General features: G+C 34.5%; 1 pseudogene; it reads right to left on the bottom strand.

Moving 5' to 3' along the window:
• Window positions 1–773: 773 nt before the first annotated feature.
• Window positions 774–16044, bottom strand: part of LOC149226965 (serine hydroxymethyltransferase 3, chloroplastic-like) — a 53423-nt pseudogene continuing 38152 nt past the window's right edge.

The following is a 16044-nucleotide window of genomic DNA, read 5'->3' on the forward strand; positions in this document are numbered from 1 at the left end:
CTACTATTCCTATTTCTTAGTCCTAACCAATAGAAGAGAGTCTAAATAACTACTCAAGAAAATGAAGGATTGAAAGGGTGTACCATACAAATTATGTAGACTTTTTTTGCGAATAAATAAAATAGAAAACTCAACATCCATCACACCAAAACAAAATCTGTATGCTTATATTGGGAAAGCACATAAATTCAAGAAAATACAAATCTCAACATGTTTCATTGCTATAATCTACAAATGGGACCAATTCTTGCCAGCCTATGTGAGATGATGAATGTAACAATAAAATCTTAGAAGCACAATTGATTGCAAATGTGTCATGTATACATGGAATCTGTGCATGTGTATATGTATCTTAGTGAACACAATTTATGAAATTACGTAATTTGCCCAATACTTGGGCCCTTGAGAAGTATGGAATATTGCTTTCCAAGCTATATAAATATCCATCGTCACACAACATAAATAAGTGATATAATAGATTCCATACAATCTATCAATATTTTTCAACCCAAAATTCTTGTGATGAACAAAAAGAGAGTCGTACATAATTTCCAATAAATAAAATGGCAAACTCAACATCCAACACATCGGAATAGAATCTGTTAATGCCAATGCTGGGAAAGCACATAAATTCAGAGAAAATTCAGCTTAAAACAATATTCATCACTATAATATACACATGAAACCAAATCTTACCAACCTGGTTATCGTCATTGAAGCCCAACCTAAAAGTTAATAAAGGACACTTCTGATCTTGTGAGCACGTCATATATCTAACTAAGATTTTCAGTGCCAACACCAAACAATGGAAATTGGCTAGCAAATGATTCAACCTGCTTTTTGAGATCAACAATGCTATTTTGTAGCTGGAAATTGTTTGAATTAATAAATTCTATAAAATATTTTAATTTTGTACTTTTCATAAAGCCCTTAGCCTTAATGGCTATCTGCACCCCCTCATGGATAAAATCTGCAACCTTAATAAAGTCATCCTCAAGAATCCCACGAGTGGTTAATGCAGGAGTCCCTATGCATATACCACCAGGAACCATAACACTTTTATCACCTGAAAATGTAAGGTATTAAAGTAAGCTATATCATCCCATGGAGAAAGGAAAATCAATGAATCCCTTACATCTAAATATACAAAGAAAAAATTCATGTAACCTAGTACACAATTCTTGTTTAGTGTGATAGAAGAAACGTCCAAAACATCCTCTACTCTTACACCATCAATGCCTTGTCCAAGCCCATTAATATATACCATGTTACATTCAACCAACTAAATCCAATAGAAATCAATATACAAGTAGGTTGTGTACTCCAGCATATGAATAGAGGATCCTTACCAAGGGCCTCAAATCAACTAGAACTAGGTGATTTTCACTACCACCAGACACCAAATTGTAACCCAAATCCATTAGACTCTTTGCAAGGGCTCAACAATTTTCTACAACTTACTAAAACTATTTTACCTTTAATAAGAAACAAAATCCATTCAAAAAATAATTCACATGCATGAATTTTATGGAAGCTTAGACATGTGAGAGTGCTACACTTGTACTTGATAAGCCTTGAACTCTGCAGTTACATCATGTTTTAAACAAACAACCAACCCTCCTATGGTATGGTTATGTGGTCCTCCCTAGAAAGCCACAAATTATTTCATGTATCTTTTAGAAACGAAATGATACAAAAAATATATATCCAATATTATGATATTAGTGAGCAGGAGAACAATATGGATGATGGAGGAAAGGAAGGAGAACTCAGATTGACGTGTAACCCTGGAAAACCTACATTTTTTATGGTTGTCTCTAGGTTGATCCCTAATACTGGTTCCTTCCTAAAGAATATCATGCCTCCCCAAGAACCTCGTAAAGACTAAAAATCACAACCCTCCAATCCGAAAGTATTTCAGAATGAAAAATATCAGAAAGATAAAAATGAAAGGAAAAAAGTGAAACAATTGAAAAACAATTAAAGAAACATAATGAATTTCATCAAAGCTTTGATCTAGTAGTGATAAGAAACAGAGAGAACATAAAAAAAATGAAAACAGGAAACTGAATCAAAGCACATGTAAGAGAGTCAAAAGGAAAATCTACACCTCTTAACTCTATAATCACTCCTCCTATGATGGGAATGGCATATTTGTTTTAGTTCTTCGCCGTTTCTTGAACATTAATGGGATTATTTTTCTTCTACAAGGGGGGAATGGCACAGATATATAGCATTAAGATAGATCCAAAAAAATATCCATCTAATATAGTCATATTTTTAATCGAAAGGGTGAAGTGTAGAGAAAATTAATAACATCAACTCACCTTGTGCGTTGTAGTTGTTACTACATCACAAAAATCAAATGGATTGGTCATTATAGAAGCAACGATGAGACCATTTATGTGTGCCATGTCCATCATTAAGTATGCCCCAACTGTATTGGCAATCTTCCCAAACCACAAACTTTTTAGTACTAAAAATCATAAAAAAATCCAACATTACATACTATAAGAACATATTAATAAAATATGCTAGAATAAACATTGCTGGAAAGAATTTTTTTTGAAAGGACTGCATTATAAGCTCTGTAGAAATACCTAGCTTCAATACCTACCTCATGCGAGGGTAATCAATATATCGGGGATATGCACTAGCACCAGCAATGATAAGCTTGATCCTAAAAAGGGTGGCATTATTCTCAAGCATCTCATAGTCAATGAATCCTATAACCCAAGAAAACAAACCCGACCATTAACACTTTGAACACTTCCCCAAAAGATTGGTTCAATATTTGTCAATGATGGAACTGTTTCCCTCCTAATTATTATTAGACTGGAAATGTGAGCTCACCTGTGGACTCATCTAGATGATATGGCATTGATTCAAAGTAAATTGATGTAGCAGATACTCACTTTTTTGCTATCATGAATCCATGAGACAGATTCCCTCCATGTGGTAAGTCTAAACCCTAAATGTTGCAAAGAAAATTTTCACATGTTACATGCCCAAATAGGAATGATAATCTTATCAAAGGAGGTTCGTAGTTTAGAACCATACACACCATAATGCGATGATGTGGTTGGAGGAGAGTTGTATAAACAACAAAATTAGTTGGGGATCGAGATAATGGTTGAAAATTAACACCCCATGTACTATTGTCAAGATGGAATGCTTCTAGGGCCCTCTGCTAGCAAAGCCTCTCACTTTGGTGAATGAATTCATTGCCAACATATTATATGCGTGGCATAAATGCCAACCCAACACAATAGTGAATTAATATAGAAAAGTGTCCAACAACTGTATCCATCATTATGATAACAGATACTCATGCAACAAATGCAGGTCTCTACACTATAACACTGAACCCAGAAACCATTACACACATGTCAAACATTCAAACTAAAAAGTACAGGTCCAAAAGCTAAGAGAAATTGAGTTTAACAAGAAAAAAATACCAAGTGGATAGAAGAAACTGCCAAGTAGCTCATACACAATCACAATCATGATGGTGCCATTCTTCACATTCCAAGTTATATCTTTAGGCACTTACCTCTTACCAGGGAGTCCTTTTGAATACTTGTTTGTTATACATGATCCAACAACTTCCATAACCACCCAGGATGTAAAATTGTCTGAAGAGATAAGTTCCAAGCCATTGAATTGCGATTGCTTTTCTTTCTCAATTATCACATTCATTTCAGGATCGAGCTCACTCAGAGGAGGATCTCAAAGCTCTGCTTTCCTTCTGCATGGAGTAATTTGCAAACTAGATAAATAAATCACAATAAATTTAGTACCCTCGGTAACTGAGGCACGGTTTGGCAGGAGCATTAATTATATTATTGAGGTCTAAAATTTCTGTTTGCTGGCATCCGAGGGGAATCCAGATCAAGAACAAATTCTTTATCAAGCCATTCACTAACCATTAACTCAACAAAACTATAAATAAAACCGAGGTATTTGACATAGTTCATTAAATGAAGATAAGAAACTTATTTGCAGCAACTCAATTCACAATTGAATTTTCTAAACACCTCCAAGTTAAACTATATTCAACTATGATCTATGCTTTCTTCACTTGGTCTTCAAATGGCAATATTATCAAGGATGTCACACAGGCTATCTATACATGTAGCAATTTCAACCAAAAACAAATACATAAATAAATAAATCATAGCGTGAATTGTGAACAACATGCACACTTGGGAAGTTGCAGGGTTGCGCCAGCATGAACGCTAAAGGATTTCCCATTGTCAAGCTTGTTGTGATACAAAGGGTTTATATGATGGGCACGACCTCAAAGTTTCAAACCTCCTAATTTTCTTCTTTTTTGTTGCCAGGGAACCCCCAAAACTAGTTGTGAAGTTTTGGGCATCAAATTTGCAGTTGGGTTCAAATTATATTGACCCAACAAGCCCATCCCTACTGCTCCACTGCCCATTATGACTTGCAATGAATATGTTTGCACCTAAAACAAGAGCTATCCTTTGTGCCCACTTCAAAATGTGAAAAATAATCAAATATCGGGAGACATGTGAATCCAAAACTTGATGTATTGTGGATAATTCTCTGGCAGAGGTAGACATGAAAGACACCAAAAGCAGCACCAGTTTGAATTTGCCTCCTGCACGTTGCTGACTTGGGTTCAAATCATAGATAATATACAGAACAAGAATATCACACATGCAGGAGCAACTGACTTGGGTTCGAATCACAGATAATATATAGAACAATAATATCACACATATTTGTGGATATTATATATAACAATAATATCACCTTGGTAAGCACCGACAAAGAAAGGCCATGGATAAGTTTTATCAACCTCCAGATTGCAACCCACCTTGGAACTTTAACCTTTGGAGTCATTTTTATGCCTTCATATAGGTATTTTATTTGATGATGTACCTGAAAAGGAGGGATCTCCTTGTCTACAAAATTGTTATTCCTTCTTTCCTGTCCAAATGGATCCAGAGACAATCAGGGGCAATGATATATGTTATTTGAGTGCTCTATCATCAAATATTCCAACAAGGAAGCCTCCTACCAAGTACCCTATCCTCAAATAAGGGGAGAATAACACCCCATACCTCCTGACTAAAAATACAAATGAACACCAGCACGTGGTCTATTGTTTCCCCTTCACATTTGCATAGAGTACAAATTCCAGGACCCTACCTTGCCCTATTTTGTAGAACCTCTCACATCAAAACATTATTCGTTAGGGCCAACCACATAAAAATCATGGATTTCATTGAAGATTTAACTTTCCAAATCTTCCCCACCACCAAGCTACTACTACTACTTCATCATCAAAGATAGCCTTGTACTGCAAGCTAGCTGTCAACAGTCATATGGTAGGATCATTGGACCATACAACTTTCTTGCGTGAAGAAGACATGGAGACAACTTTTTGCTCCTAAATGCAACCAATGTTGAGTTTTTTTTAAAAAAATTGCTTTATTTTGTACTGAGAAACAATAAAATATACAGAATGTCCTTGTGATAGAGTTGCTAAGATCAAAATCTTCATCTACAATAATTTATCTATCAGGATGAGAAACTGCAAATCAAATTTCTTCCTTATTCCATAGAATCCAAGTGCGAGATAAAAAAACACATCAAGTTTGTTTACCCCAACACGCCAACAAGTAGCAAGCCCCAACTATATAATATAATAAAGTAGTAGGTATCCCAAAGGCCTGAAGAGGATCTAATGGAAAGAAGTGTTGGTTGTCCCCAATCAATATATAAATATATAAATGTAGATTTATTATTTTTAATTGGAAATCTTCAATTAAATAATAAAATTTAATTACGTCTCTCCTAATCTAAATTACTTATTAGCATAATTCACTACCTTCATACGTCTTACATTTTTTAGTAGCCTTGTAACATGTGGATTAATTTCCTTTTTGGTGCACAATCTTCGCCTTTTAGGACAATATGGTGTAGTAGTCCAACCCCTACAGATCATTACGACAAACTAAGAATAACAGAGAAGATGAAAGGTTGCATAAACCAACATATTTTTCAAACAATTAATCCAACATCAGTACCTTAACCTTTTCATGAAGATATCATATTGAGAATGTTTAAAAAATGGTGGGAAATCTGGGCAGCGACTATCTCTCTTTTACGAGGGTGATGCGGAAAGAGTGATAAGATTTCACTGTTTTGTTTTTTTTTTGTTAAATCAGAAAAACCAATATTAATGGAGATATTGGTATTTATTACTAGCTTTTGTGAAGTGACTAAATGTATCTTTAACCATTCACCTTAAGATGTTTTTTGCAATATAATTTCCTAAGTCTATTTAATATCTTCATTATCATAAAAGCAAACCTATATCCATCTTAACTCCACATCTACCAAACTCTTACAGGGATGAAATCTATTTATCTCTCTCAACACTTGTAGACCTAGAATTAAGATGGATCTAAGCTGATAGAATTTCCCCTTTAAATAGTCTATGCTCACATGAATACCATGGTATTACCATGGGTCGATACCATGGGTTATCATAAACCTGGAGCTTAAAAAATACTATTAGTAATTTATAAAAAATAATAAAATTAATAATTGATTTTTTTTAACCGAGTTAAAATGTTTAAGTGACATTAAATTACAAGATCCATTTTTACTCTTGATCTACCTAGCCCCCAGAGAGATCAAATATTTTTTCACTCTATGCTAGTTTACATATCACGATATTTGATCCTTTTTGGTGCTTAGTAGATCCAGAGTAAAGATGGATCTATGCTGGTTTAATTCCCCCCTTTAAATAGGCTACATTCCATGTGAATACCATGGGTCAATACCATGTGCCATATTTATTTTTATTAATACTAATATTAGGGTTAATAATGTTTTTTTGCATGGTATTAATAATAATTTGGTCCACGGTATTTGGCCCATAGGCTACTTATGGAGTAAATATAAAAAAATGTGTTATTTATTTACCATACCTCTCGTTTATTTATATTTTTATTAATTTACCATACCTCTTTTATAAATATGGTATTTGACCCATAGTATTCACTTAAATAAAACCTCTTTTTTGATCCTTCTTAAATAGAAAAAGGGTTATGGACTAAACATAAAAAAAAGGTTTTACTTATTTACCATACCTCTAGTTTATTTATATTTTTATTTATTTACCATTCCTTTGGAGTAAGTATAAAAGGAGGTTTTATTTATTTACCATACCTCCACTTTATTTATATTTTTATTTATTTACACCCTTTCCATCAATGAAAACCACATTTGAAAATAGGGAGCTGTTCACAGAAGAAATCAGGGCGATTGGGACCAAATACAACCTCCAAAACCACCTCCCAAACTAGAAAATGGGCAATTGCAAACAAATTTAACATTGCAAAGCAGAAAATCGGGCGATTGTAATGGAATATAACCTCCCAAACTAGGCGAATCGGGTCAAATGAGTCTTTTCATAGTTTATCCGCCCCTTTTGTTTTGGGCTAAAATGAAAAAAATAATTATTTTTTAAATAAAAGTTGGGCTAAATATATGAAATGGGTGTTTTATAAAAATTTTGCCCCTCTAAAATGAAAAACCCCTTAAATTTTGCCCTTGGGCTAAAATTCGCCCCTAAAATTTACCATGGTTCTCTCCATTACTATATGAAAAAAGCATTTTACATAATATTTGGCATTCCTAATGCATATATATATATATATATATCTATATATATATATATATATATATATATATATATATATATATATATATATATATATATATATAGATATCAGTTTGTTCTTATTGTAAAATGATTTTTCTCTAGTTATGTGTATCAATGGGCACTAGGAGAAGTTGTTTCCACATGGTCATCCTTTTAATTATCCTAGGTGATAACCTGTGGATCCATTATGATCATATATATAAATGTTATAAACTAACCTAAAACAACACCACATTGAAATATGCATGAGAGCCTTATCATTATGCTCAAACAGTTAACTTTGAGACTTATTCTCTTTTATGGTTTAGATCTTACTCTTTCATTTGGGTTCTCAATTCTTTATATACGTGGTTTTCCCCCTTTAGCACCCACATGAACCTGGCCACATGGTGTCCTTAGCCATGTCCCACTTTCTTTGTTCACATGATGGTCAAGGTTTGAATGGTGGGGATCTTTAGCGACAATCCAACGATGAATCAACTCATCGAGTTTTTCTAGGGTAGACTACCCTCCCACAACTCATTTGTTTTGTTGTCTTTAGTTGTCAACGACTCTGCCTCTGGTTTCTTTGCTACTCAGGCATTTACCCTGTTTCCTACCCACCAATTATGTCATCTGACAGATGGCTTGGGTTTCAAATGAGCTAGTGGATGGTAAGTATTTTAAGTTTGGACCAGGCGTTTATCCGTGTTATTGTTCTCTTTTTTATATTTAGCAATATATGAATTAATTGTTCATCTAATCCTCTTTTGTTGGGTAGCTTTTGCAAGTTGAATATTTTTGGGCTGCTAGATTGGTGTTTGAGACATTTCTAAAATCTCTTTTGTTGGGTAGCTTTTGCAAGTTGAATATTTTTGGGCTACTAGATTGGTGTTTGAGACATTTCTAAAGTCTCTGTTCCTTCAACACCCTTTTTCTCATGGTGACTTTATGTTAACTTTAGCCATAGAGGGTTTCTACAAGTGAGTATCAAATAAATCATATGAATATTTACTTCTCCTAACACTTCCTTTTCGTTTCACTGAATAGTTATGTGCTATTCTTATGTTTTTAATACATTTAATTTTTGTGCGCGTATTGGAACATGGGTAATCTTTCGACAAACTCCTAGTTAAACCCTTCATCGAATAGGGTTATTATACACTACAAATAATTTCTTGTTTCCTCCCTTGTCACTTGTTTATTGAGTTTCAACCTTTCTTTTCCCTCATTTTATTTTGGTCTCTGACTCCTGTGTAGTGCATTGAGCAGGGGTCTATGGGAATCGTTCACTATTGGGATTTTGCTTGCAGCTTGCTGAAGGGTGGCATTTTTTATTTCCTTGTGACTTAAGCCTATAGGCTTAGCCATGAGTTGCTTCTTCTAGCTAGAAGTACAAGGTTCATTTACCTCGCTTAGGGTTTATAGTCTGTTATATTTCCCACAAGTTTATACTCTATTATACCTCCCTTAAGGTTATACTTTGTATAATAATTAAGGTTTAATTCATAGTGTCTACTTTCTTTTCTTCTTTGGGTTTTATTGTTGAGTGATAACAATTTGTACTAATATTTTTTGTTCCCTCAGGTGGTACTAGTATTTTCCCTTGGAAAAGAAACTCGTGCAGGTAATTCACTTTCCTTCATACCCTATTTGTTTTGGGTAAAGATATCATAGTGTACATCATTTACCTGGAGTCTTCCTCTTACTTTTATTGACAGTCTGTATTAATTTGTCATAGGTATGTTGTAAACCTTTACTCGATGTCCCTACATGAATTCTCTCCATGCAAGTAAGATACCCTTGAATCCTAGTTGCATCCTCTTTTCTTATACGTCGTATGAATTGAGTATTTTGGTTGAGACTCAATATTTTTGTTTAACATCTTCAAATTCCCTGGTCTAGGGTTTATGTATTTTATTTATGAATATTCAGGGAAACACCTAAACATTGATTCAATGTTTAGGTTCAGGTTCTTTTATGAGGATATACATCTTTGATAGCTTGTGAGTTAGCTACCACTACTCTCTCAAGCACTTGTATTCAAACATTTACTATTACTTAATATAATGAATTTATACATACCCGTTACATGTGCCTTATTTGCTTATACACACTCTCATGTGGTACATTTTGTCCTTGTATTACCAAGAGTACAATAACTCTTACGGTTCTATTTTAGATCATGTTTTTCTTTTAGATCAACTCTTGTTTGTTTTGTGGTCTATTATCCCACTTTGGGTTTCCTATTACCATGTATGGAAATTTGTCTCCTTATACGTTCTCAATTCAAATGTATGAAAAAGAGTTCTATTTGTTTTCAAATATATATATATATATATCTATATATATATATATATATATATATATATATATATATATATATATATATATATATATATATATATATATATATATATATATATATATATATATATATATATATATATATATCAAAGTTACTTCAGGCCTCTGCTTTTGGGCTAAGCTCATCTCCCACACTGTAAATTCAAGTATTATTATATGCTACTTGAAGTTATTGGATCATGATTAGTTAATCTCCATTTAGTGAATTAGGATATAATTATTTATTGTCGATCCTGCATACACTTTTTGTCTCAATTTCTGTATTTCCACTGGAAACAAATCTTAAATATTTTACTCATAGGATCTACCCTTAGTTACAATTGAAACTGGGTATGTGTGTCTACATGGAATTTACTCCTAATTGAAATTTCACTGTATGTTTATTTCCTTGATAGTTAATAAGCCACAAGGATTTGTTCCCTTCCCTGGTGAAGTTATGGCCTTATAATTTTAGTATGCATAAGAGGGCCTTTAGACTATAAAAGCTCCTTTTTTCTTTTTTGTAACACCTCGATCTTGAGAATAAAATGAATCTATGTTTTTTGTTATTTACTACATAGATCTAAAGTTAGACCCTTTTGTAACCATAACTTACCTAGGTAACATAGTTTTATGACCTTTACTTATAGAGAATCTTAACATTCTTGTCCCTACTAATGGCTTGAATGCCTGGATAAGCTTGTCCCTAAATATGTAATAATAGATATATGACACTAGCTTCTCTTGCTGAATTTCTATTACATGTTTCCTTTAGTTCTTATACTACTTGTGTATTATATTCATTTATCAGATAATTACACTACCTCTTTCTCATATTCATATAACAAATACTCAAACTATTGGCAAGCTATGTTCAATTAGCATTTTATGCGTTAAACTCAAGCAACTTTACTGTCTAAGGCTTAAGTTTATCTTCTTTACTATACCATAGCAGCATCATCCCTATTTGTATTCATAATTTTACCTTCCTTACTATACCATAACAACATCATCGCTATTTGTATTCATAGAAGCATTTTTCATTCTGTCTCACAATAACCTACATGCCATACATTGGTTAGAATCCATTTCCTGGTTCATACGATAGAAGTCTACATTATTTTGGAACTAGTAAGGGAAACCCACTGGTTAGTATATACACATTTTCACAAATAAGTGATTACTTCATGAATAAAAACATTCATAAGAGCATCAAATCATGTTATAACACAGTCATTATACTTATCTAGATAACATTAACTCCCTTATTTAATATGTATGAATAATATTTGACCACATTCACTATAGCTTTTTCCATAAGTCAATATCATTCATTAACAATTAAATCCCACTAATTTAACAATGTCTAGTTCCCTAGATAGACAATATCTCATTGAAATTGAAACAATTATGTACTACACAAGAGAGTATATGCTCTTAAACACAATTAACGACTTGTATGACGAGCAATAATTCCCTTAGGAAAGCTACAAGAAATCACGTCTTCATCCCAACCAATGAGTTGCACACCCCACAACTCCCCCGGAGCTCAGGTTTATTGCTCTTTCTCTTTGTTCTCTAAATAATGTCCAAATTGTTTTTACTTAGTGGTATTTATTATTTTCCTTCACAAGAGATTTTCTAGCAACATCCTACTTGTCTGCCCACCTTTTTTATTTACTTGGGATTTTTCAATTTAGGAAAAAAGAGACTTTTTTCCTTCATAAATAAACATTTCTCTCCAGCTATTCTTATTGTTATGTTTTCACTCAGCATAACATTTCTCTCTAGCTATGCTTATATTTCCACTCAATATACCAATTTTCTCTAGTTATATTGTTTCCTAGTGCCAATATTTCTCCCAAGAATTTTGGGAGAATTTGAGAAGTTTACAGTTGTGATCTTTGTCACTTTCCTCTTTCCTGTCCACCCTTAGACTTAACCACTTCATAGTTACATGGAAAATCAGGAAGCCCAAAAATAAGGAAGCCCAATAGTTACATGGAAAATAAGGAAGCCCAAAAATAAGGAAGCCCCATAGTTACATGGACAATAAGGAAGCCCAAATTACTCATGTGCTATTTCCCATATCATTTCCAAGAGAAAAGACATTTATTTACTAATGTAGAATTATTTACATAAGTAAATCTACTTAATCTTGGCCTCCATAACCACTATTTCCACTTCAATATTTACAAGTAATTATAAAATAAAATGTTTGCAACACATATCATTTCCAAGAGAAAAGACACATCTATTTACTAATGTAGAATTATTTACATAAGTAAATCTACTTAGTCTTGGCCTCCATAACCATTATTTCCACTTCAATATTTACAAGTAATTATAAAATTAAATGTTTGCAAAAGAAATTTCACTAGGGGTACTACATCTTTCCTCCCTTGAATTAAACATCGTCCTCAATGTTTCCTCTACCTTTATCACTTTTGCGAAGTGAAGGAAATGCCTCCCACATTTTTTCCTTCACCTCTAAGGGGGCATCCTCAGGGATGAAGTGCTTCCATTTCACTTTAATTTGAGCAATAGATCTATTTTGGAGAAAATTTCACATGTCTAAAATTCTCATTAAATTTCAGCATATCGTCATTTATGCTATGTAGATGTTGTCAATTTTCATTCATACACCTAACAAGGGTTAGCAAAATCAATGTAAACGCATCAATAATGGTATTTACCACATCAATAATAGTAATAGGTCCCTTATACACTTACCTAATGGATATTCCTTGTGGCATGGAATCTATTAATTGACTTCACTACGTAACTCAAAACGTGGAAAATATCAATTCCATTTTTATACCATTTACACAACTATCATATTATTTTTAAGGACTCATTACTTACCTTGCCACTTATGATGGCTCTCAACTAATGATATGTCACACCATACAACATCATTATGCTTTTATATTGATTTTAAAATATCAAATATTCATCATCCATGCATGATTAAAGTTTAGGAAAACTTCCTTTCATGCTATCTTCATGGTTGTTATTGTTGAAAATAGCAACAAGAAATGCTAAATATAGAAGTGTTAAATTTAGCACTGCTATAAATAGAATTTCGGGATACCTTCCTATTTTAGTTAGTCCTTGAACTAAAATAGAGAAGTAAAATTCGAATTTGATCTTAGCAGCTATTTGTATAATAATTAATTAATTCATCTTGAGTTAATTAGTTGTAGAAAATCAAACATGAAGTCTATGTGGGGACATGCAATAGTTTCTCCATTGATTGAGGAATTTATCCATCAGCTAAAGAGATAAGGATGAGTTGTAATTAGTTGGCTCAGTTAACTGAGTCAAGTCTAGTTAGATTAATTCAAACGGCTTGTTGAATTAATTATGAGCTCAGTTAGTTAATGCATGCATGCATGTAACTGTTGCACTTCAGATAACTGAATATTCTCTCATAAATAACTCATGCATGTCAGTTCAGACAAAGACCCAGTTGACATCAGATGGAGGGACAGTGTAATATCAGTTGCAGGAATATTCCATTGTGCATATCTCTTGCATGTAGAAGGAATTCATTCCTTGGAGATTGCACAGTTACTTCTTCAGTTTAGTGAGTGTGATGAGGCCAATTCACACAGGTGGCATCATTGGACCCCAAGAAAAGCTGCACAAGAAAATATGAGGCTTTGAGGGTTGAGGGAAGGCATATCTAGTGTCTATTCAGTCTGTGAGCTGTATTTTTTGATTGCAGAGAGAGAAAGATAGCTTGTGAGCTGATTCTTTTTGTAACTTGAACATATTTCCACTTGTATGATAATATAGAGATTGGGGTTTTAGGCTGAGGCTTTCCCCAGGTTATTCTTCTGTGTTCATGTGTGATTGATTTCTCATTCTCAGTTATATGTGTTCTATTTGATCTTGCTCATATTCGATTAAGCTTCTGCAAAGTTTGTTGTAGAAGTAGATCTTGTATTTTGCTTTAGTATATTGCATAATTTGTTGATCTACAGTGGGAATTTCTACATGGTATCAGAGCAAAGGTGATCAAAGCAAAGAATAGTATACAAGAAGGGAGAAGTTCGAAGTTTGAAGTTCCTGAATATAGAAATCGAGTTCTTATCACATCTCAATTTCACCAATGGCATTCAACGGTTTAAGACTCGAGTATGCCCTTGATGGTAGCTCGAATTATATAGCCTGGAAGGATCGCATGGAAGCAGTATTAGAGGATAACGGTCTAAAGGACTTCATTGATCAAGAAGTCCCCAAGCCGACTGATGCTATAGAATTGGCGGAATGGAAGAAATGTGTGGCTAGAGCAAGGAGAATCCTTCTGGAGGGAGTTCGAGACCACATAGTCTCGAGTCTCCATGGGAAGGAGACACTGTTTTCAATGTGGAAAACATTGAAAGATCTATATTAGAACAACAACAATCAGAGGAAGCTGGCGCTGAAAGACAAGCTTCGGAAAATCAAGTGTGAAAAGGGCGACACAATCTCTACATATCTGAACAAGCTCACCACCTGCAGGGATGAGCTTGGAAGTGTAGGGATCATGACTGCTGATGATGACATGGTGACTCTTTCATTCCTCAATCTTCCTAAGAGCTGGCATAGTTACTAAGACTCAGTTAATGGAAGAGAAAAACTTCTAGATTGGGAATGACTTTGGTCGGATTTGATGCAGGAGGAGATAAGAAGAAGCACCAGAGATGGATCCTCATCGAAGCAAGATGATGAGGAAAATCTAGCCTTAGTGAGTAAGGTGAGGAAAGGGAAAGGGAAGGCATCCCATCCCAAATCCGGTTCTTCCCATGGTGGGAAGAAGTTTGACAAATCGAAAGTGCGATTCTTTCATTGTCATGAAGTGGGCCATTATGCTATGAATTGTCCACAGAAGAAATCCAAGAAGGGTTCCTCGAAGGGATCTGATGGTGAGGCACTGGCCTCATAGTTTGAGTTGGATTTCTCGCTTATCGCATGCATGGTTTCATCCATGGTGGGATGTGTGTGGTACCTGGACAGTGGAGCTTCATTCCACATGTTAGGTGACAAGAATCTTTTTAGTACCTTGGAGGAGAAGGATCTCCAGATGCGGATCGAGATGGGCGATGATGGAAAGTACCGTGTTTCAGGTGAAGGTACGGTTGTGTTTCAGAGGGAGAATGGAGCTCCCCTCACCCTAACTGATGTAAAGTATGTACCAGGTCTGAAGAAGAATCTTGTGTCTGTCACTATGCTAGAAGATAAAGGCTATGATGTAGTCTTTAGTAAAGGAAAGGTATTCCTGAGGCATATCGGTACTGGATAGACCAAGCGAATTGGGATTCAAGTAAAGAATCTCTAAAAGCTGGAGGTAGATGACTGTTATGCATTGAGTTCCAAAGCTAAGATGGTGCAGAGCCAAGATGTTGGTGAGCTATGGCATAGAAGATTGGGTCACTTGCAACATGGAGTCCTGAAGATCATGGAACAGATTTTTACCGGACTACCCAAGGAAAAAATGGAGCAGACGAATAAATGAAAAGGTTGTACCTTAGGTAAGTATGCGAAATCTTCCTTTCTGGATCGAGACAATAGAGCTGGAGCAATCCTGGAGCGAGTTCACTCAGATGTTTGTGGACCCTTCTCTACAGCCTCCACCACTAAACAAAGGTACTATGTTATTTTTATTGATGATTTTTCTCATAGATGCTGGATCTACTTTATGCAAAAGAAGGATCAGACCTTCTTGAGGTTTTGTGAGTTTAAAGCCTTGGTAGAGAAAGAATCTGGAAAGAAAATAAAAGCCTTGCGTAGCGACAATGGTGGAGAGTATGTCTCCCAATAGTTTAAATATTTCTGTGCTGTAGAAGGAATTAAACGGGAATTGACGGCACCCCATAACCCACAGCAGAATGGGGTGGCCGAAAGGAAGAACATATCGATTGTGGGAGCAACTCGAGCAATGTTGTATGACCAAAGCCTACCACTGCATTTGTGGGCTGAGGCATGCAATACATCAGTATACTTACAGAACAGAAGCCCACACT

Source organism: Pinus tabuliformis, chromosome J, assembly GCF_031772625.1.
Source record: "Pinus tabuliformis cultivar Carrire ecotype Pingquan chromosome J, CPIR1, whole genome shotgun sequence".
NCBI lineage: Eukaryota > Viridiplantae > Streptophyta > Pinopsida > Pinales > Pinaceae > Pinus > Pinus tabuliformis.